The following is an 8,332-nucleotide window of genomic DNA, read 5'->3' as shown; positions in this document are numbered from 1 at the left end:
GGCCCCACACTCAGCAGCGAGCATCTACAGGGATATCTATGTGGCAGCAGCGCAATCATACTGAGTATCAGACTCCAGCTTTCTGGGTCTTCGCCAAGTTTCAAACTCGGGTACTGAATTAAAGATGACATAGAAAATATTTGGCTGTCGAAGACAGATTAGCTAAGATGAAATTCCTTTCTGGAGGTCCTTCAAGTTCAGTAAGCGCTTTAAGCAGTGAATCCACCGCTTGCGACGCGGTTCAATGCTGTAAGATAACATGGTGGAATGCTGATTATAATGACACGTCGTACGCAGTAGTACATTTTGTAATAGGTCCTTAAGCTTGCTACTGCACGGAACTGCCATGGGGCCTGATGCTGATCAGAAAGAAGCGTCTCTCAGTTCTCCATTATAGACAGGGGAGACTAAAAGCTACTACTAAAAGCGTCTGTTTTTCTCTAAACCCATATTCATTCTGCGATATGGTTCAATATTTTGAGCTATCATAGAGAAGGAGAGGAAGACCAAGACTGTCATGGAGGAGAGGTCTGAAGAAGGACCTAGAGCACCCAAACACCTCATGACACGAGGCAAAGGAGACTGCCGGACACCGACGTAGGTGGAGACGACTTACTAAGGCCCTGTGCTCCCGAATGATCAAAGAGAATTAAGTCAAGTCATCATAGTGGAAGATGGACTGCTATGGTGTGTCGTACGCAGTAGTAGTATTGGTCCTTCGGGTTACAGGGAAGTGCCATGTAGATTTAGAATGTTTTGAAAAAGAAATGGCACAATCCTCAGTTAAGAACAGTAGGTGCTCAAAGCGTCAGTATTTCTAAAACGCTTCCTCAAGTCCAATGAAGACTTAAACCTTTGCTACGAGAACCAAAAAACATCGTTCTCACTATCTGGCATAATATGCATCTTGTTCTATTTCATATTCGTCCTTCACCCCCATGTGGCCAATTCTGCAGCTGATCACCATATCTGTTACAAACCGCCGAGAGGAACGAATGACGTTGTTTGGAGAAGGAATCGCGCACTTCCTGTAGTGTAATGTAATGAACGGAGGCTATGGAGAATGTCCCCCATTCCCAAAGCTGCTTATATTACAAAGGCTTCTGAGAAACTATGAAAGACTTCCTTAGGCGGGGTTTTATGGTGATTGTTTCCCAAAACAGAGTCAGAATTGCCACTCAAGCCCTCACGATCATCAATCCGGATTTATTTTCACGTCTCGACGTCTACCAACACTGCCATGTCAATGGACTATTGCCATCTTCAAGCGAGGTTGAAAGACATCTTTAAGTTTAGTATGAGAAGTGCTTCCTGTTCAAATTCCTTCACCTTATAAGATACCGTAGATGCGGTACGTCTAAATCCCTCATCCGGTGTCTGGAGTGAGATTCCCTTGAACATGGACCGTACGTGGGTGGCTGGCAACGTTTCAACTTCAACAAGTCAAGAGCAGGTTAAGCTGGTACTTGAGTTGCGGATCCACGTAAGGAACCAGATGTCGAGTTCACTTGTGTCGGTACTTGAGCGGGGGATTCGCGTAGGGAAGCCGTCAGGGCTCCAACCCACGCCCTTCGAGTGACCCACAGTACGGCACCTTGGAAATCAGATTGGACGTCCTTACCCCGCAGCTGCCAAAACTTGCAGAAAAATTGATTAGATTTGATGCATTTCTTCGGCTGTAGAAAGATGTGCATCCGGGGCTATCCAGCTAGCCGAAGGATATTACAACGATCATGCGCAGGTGACTGAACACTATGCACTTCTGTCTGGAGTTGGTGATTCACTTTAAATCATCCGAATGGAGGCCTGGCGAACATCCGTCTCGTATCAGCCATACGGTGCATGGTTTACATCATTCACGCGGACTCCGGGAAGAATAATGACATATCAGTCACTAATGGGGAATTCAACCAAACCAAAGCAAATATTTCTGTACGGAATGCCTTGTTTTGTAAAGAGCTAGCATATAACTTTAACCCTTATCCTGTATTTGTTTGGGTAATTTAACCTCCCTGAGTCTGATGGCCTCCATCAGGTAACTTGGCCGCTTCTGTGCTGCTGCTGCAGATTTACTATCCTATTTGGTGCACTTTGCTGTGGGGCGTTGCCACATTTAGATTATATCTCTATATGTATAGATATTATAATTCATGTTGAGATACTGAGAAATCACTCTAGTTTTACTCTCCAAGCAGAGGTTAGACTCCGGCTGTTTTTAGTCGTTTTTATCGGCCTTTTTTTTTGCATTGTATCTTGTATTGTCAAAACCAAAAGCCCGATAAAAACGACTAAAAACGTTTAAAAAACAGCTGGAGCCTAAGCTATGCTTGGAGAGTACAGAAATACACAAGTAAACATCGCCACCTCTCGCAGTGTTAGCTCCTTACATCAAACCACATCAAATCTAACGTATTTCTTGGTAGCCCCCCACCTGTCGGTCACGCGAAACGCCCATAATCAGCACGTAAATGGGCAATAACGCTACGGTAACCACTCTCCTACTGTACACCGCATCCGCTGAATTAGCGGTAACCTAGTCTCGCTCGCCTGTGTGATCACACGCGACGCACGTCCGCCTGATTCTGGAAACAAAAGACAGAATACATGATGTCGCAAGATATAGTGAGAAAAATAAAACTGTTCTCCAACTAAAGTGGTTTTACTCACCGGAATTTTCGACCGAATTTTTCGGACTTCTTCGGCTGTCTTACCCGTGTGCTGCAAGCAAGTGATTTTTCCGCGTGTGATGTCAGCACTGGGTCAAAGTTCGTCGGAAGTCGGTACCGCCCCTCGTCCCGGCTGAGAGACGATGACGTAACAGTCAGGTATGAATTACATCATTGCCTAGTCGATGTCTCATTTGGTAAACTGGTCAGCCTGAGCCGACAGCTCTAAAATTGTCGGCAGGAGAATAAAAAGCCTACCAAGGTAGAGGTAAAGGCAGTCCAAATGCCCTTGTAGGACTTTAGGGCAATAGGTGCACTGTGTCTACAGGGCAAAGTATTGGAAAACGTAGCCCTCCCCCTCTCACTCTACCAGCTTTTACCTCTCTAACCAAAGCCAGCTACCCATTTTTACACATGAGTGATCGATGTGAAAACGACAGGAATAGAACCCGTTCCCCCACGATCTTATGCCCGCTTGCCTAACCATCGCATACTGCACAACGGCAAATATGCAGCAAAGAGTCTGGGAAATTCCAGGATAAAGAGCTACACGTACATCTTTCTAATGGCCGCCTCCAACAAGGATGGACGATTCGTTAGCAGTGCAGTGATTCCCATATCAGAGCCGCAGAGTTGTTTTCCGATAAAACGGATCCTTACATAATGTGCAGTTTCCTGGTATTGGTATTGGAATTACTGTTTTCCCCTCTAGATATCCGAAAGGGTCAGAAGGTTGGACATTACTGTTTTCTCAATGTTCTGGGTCAGTGTCAAGGGCTGAGGTGGGCGGAATGGGTCCGTTCTGGTCAGCTGAGTCACATCTCCGGCTGGACATGGGTCATCAAAAAACAGGCAAGACAGAGGAGCAGAAGGAATGGGGTTCGAACACCATTGCCGCTAACTGAACTCAAATTGTGGAAGCCACTACACTGGTATACACATGCTGGGGAACCTCGACTGACCTACACAGACCAGCTTGCTGTTGATGTGGGGTTGCAGGTCAAGGATTTAAAGAACGTTGTGGGGGACAGAGTTGTCTGGAAGGAGAGAGTGGACCTGGTCCGGGCAATTCGCCCGTGAGGATGATGATCATCATCATCCAGGCGTAGAATGAATTGGTGTACTACTAGTTATCTTGGCTTTCTGTTTTCATGTTTACCTTCCCAGAGTGGAAACATATTGTTTTTGTTCTTTTTTTCTTATTCTAACGAGGTCAATGATTACGAGGTCGCAGCGCAATTGTCGTCTAGTCAAAAAGGCGACCTTTAAGACGTATTGCTTTGTTGCCCACTCCTTTGTGGTTACGTATATGTATGTGATTCAGTTACAGTCAGTAGTTATAATGTTGCTCATTTCGCCAAAATAGCCCAAATCTGAGCGGGGGAGGGGTAATTCTGAAGCATTCTGACTATAAGGGCTGGTGTCCTCACACGAACCTTATTACCACAAGCCATAAAGAACCCTATAAATTTGCAATCCAGAGCATAGGAAACGATGTACATGGGCGAGTTTGTGTTTGCAGAAAGTGCTGTGACGTCGTTTGCATCGATTGTACCAGGACGGACTACAACACAGATCACACCACACGGCCCCTTATGTCCTTAATGTAGTATAACCTACACATCAACCCGGAAACTGCACACTGTCGAGGCAAATGTTACAAGGTTACGGAAATGCTACAACTCAGCCTTGACGTCACACCGTTATACACACAAATGTAGCAAGCCAAATGTTGGACGGAAATAGAACATACTTAAATGTAGCAAGGCACATGTCGTACATAAACAGAATACACGTAAAGATAGCAAGGCAAATGTTACAACTCATCACCAGTGACGCCGCACAATACCGGAGTGCACGCACATGTAGCAAAGTAAATGTCACAGCTCAGCCTTGTCGCTGCACAGTTAAAACTTATCTCCCGCTGCCGTGAACACCTGTCTTTCGATAAAGACTGGCAGCTCACCTGCGACAACACCACGCCAGGGGCCCGGTCATGTCTCCCCAGGTATCCGAGCGTCCTATCAGTCCAGCAGGGAAAATCTCCGGGCAGATTTACCGGTGGCATAATACAGTATCAAAGCTGACCAAGGAGTATACCCGAGGAAAGTCTATCAGCCACCTGTGGCTATCAAAATGGATATCTCACTGAAGCTGTGGCCATTTGTGGTTGAAGCGATTTGAAAGAATGCTCGACGAATTTCATCGATAAAAAAAATTAATATTTTCACACTCATTGTATTGTCTCTTTGTCATACTTCAAATGTACACTTTGCATGATATCATCATTAAAAATCAATGGTAAAACAAATCCAATTTAGAACGCAGCAACTCCCACTGGAGTCCAGTGAAATATCACCACTAACTTTACAGTACCAGAATAGCATAGCACTAGGGAAACGTCCTACCAGTCGAGCAAGGATACTAACACTGTGGAGGCACGCTTCTACAAACGCCCTGGAGGCACAGCACATCACGGTAGCTACTCTATACACGGATAAGGCATTGTGATGCCCGCATTTATACAAGCATCTGGGGCAGAGGGGCGACCACAGCACCAATTCTGTCAGTACAAATGACATCTTAAAGTATAGACACCTCGGCTAAAACATCTCTGTTAATCCGAAGGGAACGGGGGAAGTGACCGAAGTGGTTTTTCATCACCCACTGATGGTGAATAACGTCTCCCTGCCTCCTCCGGCAGCCATTCTGCCGACAACGGAGAGGAAACAAACTCGCAGAAAGCGCACACAAGGCTGCAGAGGTACGATAACTGAAATTACCAGTCGTTAAAATGTCTTGCCATGCATTAGGCTCTCTATCCATGAAGTCTGCTGGCTGTAAAATAACGTAACGGTACCAGAAAATACACTCCAAGTTTTAGTTGCAGTTTGTTTCACCTTACCAGGACAATCATCAACTACCCACGACAGCTCAAGAAAGAGAAATAAGCCACAATCTGAGATATATTAATTTGTCCGTTCAAGAATAAAATTTACTAGTCGTTTATATGTTTTGCCATACCTCTTCATCCCTGAAGGCTGACTGTAAACATGACTGCTACCAGAATGTCATTGCAAGTCTACTGCAAGTTTTCAGGTGCAGTACGTATTTTTTTTCATTTTACCGAGAGTGAAGAATGTCATCAAATACTCCCTACTACATACAAATAGAGGAAAAGAGTTAAAATCCGAATAAGATACATTAAACTTGTCCTTAGTATAACCTTCAATACACAAAACCAAAGAGTATATTGTACCATTGTGGCAAAATCGAAAACTTCTTCCAGGCACGATAAAATCTTAACTTGACGCAAGGAGATTTAAAGAGCAGCTAGCCCCTGTTGTTGCATCGTTTCTATGTCCAATTCAAATCTTTCTCAATACCGAAGGGGGTATAACGGGTCACTAAACAGCAAATTAAACTTGTCCTTATAATCTTCAATACACGAAACCAAGGAGTATATTTTGCCATTGTGACAAAATTGAAAACTTCTCCCAGGTACGATAAAATCTTAACCTGATGTAAGGAGATTTAAACAACAGCCCGTTTTGAGATAGTTTCTAGGTCCAATTCAAATCTTTCTCAATACCGAAGGGGGTATAACGGGTCACTAAACACCAACTGTTCTGCCATTTCTCCCCGCTTCCTGGGATTTTGCTTGGGTAGGCAATGACGCAGGTCAAGTGTTTTGGTGAGGTCTCTGGGAACATTGCCAGGAAGGCGGGGATCAGGGCGATGTTAATTTGGTAAAGTCGGCCCGTAGAAAGGGTCAGGAGATACGATCATACACAGGGCATGAAATAATCGCTATAGCCAGCGATATACGGGGAAGTTGCTGAGAGGAAAGTTAAAAACCAGCAATTTTGAAGAAAGCATAAATCAAAGGGCCGCAATCCTGTCACGGACTATAGAACACAATGAAATTTAAATGCGCAGATGCTGATTTAATGAAATTGCAGATAAGAAAGTTGGAAACCTGCAACTTTGCGACAAAGTGAGGCCAGTGCTTGTGATTTTGAAATGATCTGTCGCAACAAATGATTTTCGTTATGCTTTACTACACACTTTCGGTAACCACCAAGTAACGTGGCCACTGAGTTTTTCGAAGTGCAAACTGAAGTGGTTGGATATGCACGACAGCTGGTCTGGGTAAAACGGTTCTATGCAATTCGCCTCCATCCATCCACCCAATTTGCCTGTTGGCTTAAAATTGCAACAATTTCGCACCACCAAATTATAAGACATCAGCGCCACGCAGGCGTGGGACCAAGCAGACAATTGCGTCAAATTGCAGGTTGAGATTATAGCAATTTCTCCCGCCATCACACAAAAGGTGTTTTTACCGTCACATGAACGGTTTCGCCGAGGCCAGAGGGTATTGAATGTCTTGCTGTGTAATTCGATATTGATGAGACGATAGAGGCTGAGTCAGAGGGAGGGAACGTCTGGGATGAGGGAGGTTACGTCGGACTGAGGAAGGTTCATGGAAAATCCATAGTAATAATGTTTGGGGCAAGAGTGGAGAGTGAAAAATCCATATCAGTAATGAGGGTTAGGCTTGTAATGCTTCGTGTAAGTACGTGGTCTAAGACTACATGTACATGGGGTATGATAACTGCGCAAGACGTCGATGCAGGTTACGTAATGTTAACCTAGCCTAGAGTTATTTTGATTTATCTTATTTGCGCAGTAAAAGTAGTCCATTGCAATTGGGCAGCATCATAACTTCTGGCCTCCCTTGCATAGCTGTATTGTTATAATTGTTCGCTTATTATATTTGCTTATCTGTAAAATAAACTATGAACTAGAAAGCATTTGCATGCACATATATAATGTTTACCTTCACATGCTATAGTCTAACACTGACTACGTACCTGTTATGTTTATCATTCTTACTTATACTCATACACATTTATATTAAGTGGCCTGTGCCCCTCCAGCTCTGTGCTAAGCCATTTGCTATATCATGTAACTGAACACCACAGGGTGCCTGCTACTTTCCTGGTAACGATGGTGACAGCTGTCTTGTCCAGTTCGTTGAACTGAACTGACTTGTTTGGAGAAGAAGAGGAAACAGAGCAAAAAAATATGGTTACCTTCCGTGATAAGATGCACTAGATTTCTTTGATAGCGAGACTTCGTGTCCCACAAACATAGAGCCCCTTGCTGATGATCTTTTATTACCCTTTGATGACATTTTCCACTGTTGGACTAAGGTGCCTGCCTTCACACATCATTAGCTGGCGTAAAATGTGAACGTCGTTTGATAATCACATCGTAACCAACAGAGCAAACGAAAATGATATAGCATTTGGCTCGCCCCTGAGGCGTCGCCAAAATTAGCATGATGTTTCGGTGGTAAATTTAAAATGTTGACAAATTGGCGAACCAAGTTCTGTGTTTTGGTACACTTTTGACAGATAAGCAGAGAGTTTCCGTGGCAGTCGCTACACCGTCAGGGTAAGCCACACAAAGTGCACAATATCGAGGGCATGAAGCTGTTGAACTCGAACTGTATCGAACTCGAAACCTTTTAGTTCTCTGAGTACAACGCTTTACCAGTTACGCCACACTGATCTGATCATATGACAGTCTAGAAAGTTTGATGCTAGTTGATAAAGGAGCCTCCATGCCTACCGTATTCAGTGACAGTGATCCACGAT

The sequence above is a fragment of the Branchiostoma floridae genome, chromosome 9, assembly GCF_000003815.2.
Source record: "Branchiostoma floridae strain S238N-H82 chromosome 9, Bfl_VNyyK, whole genome shotgun sequence".
In the NCBI taxonomy this organism is placed as follows: domain Eukaryota; kingdom Metazoa; phylum Chordata; class Leptocardii; order Amphioxiformes; family Branchiostomatidae; genus Branchiostoma; species Branchiostoma floridae.
The sequence above is the reverse complement of the archived record's forward strand: the minus strand, read 5'-3'. Positions refer to the sequence as shown.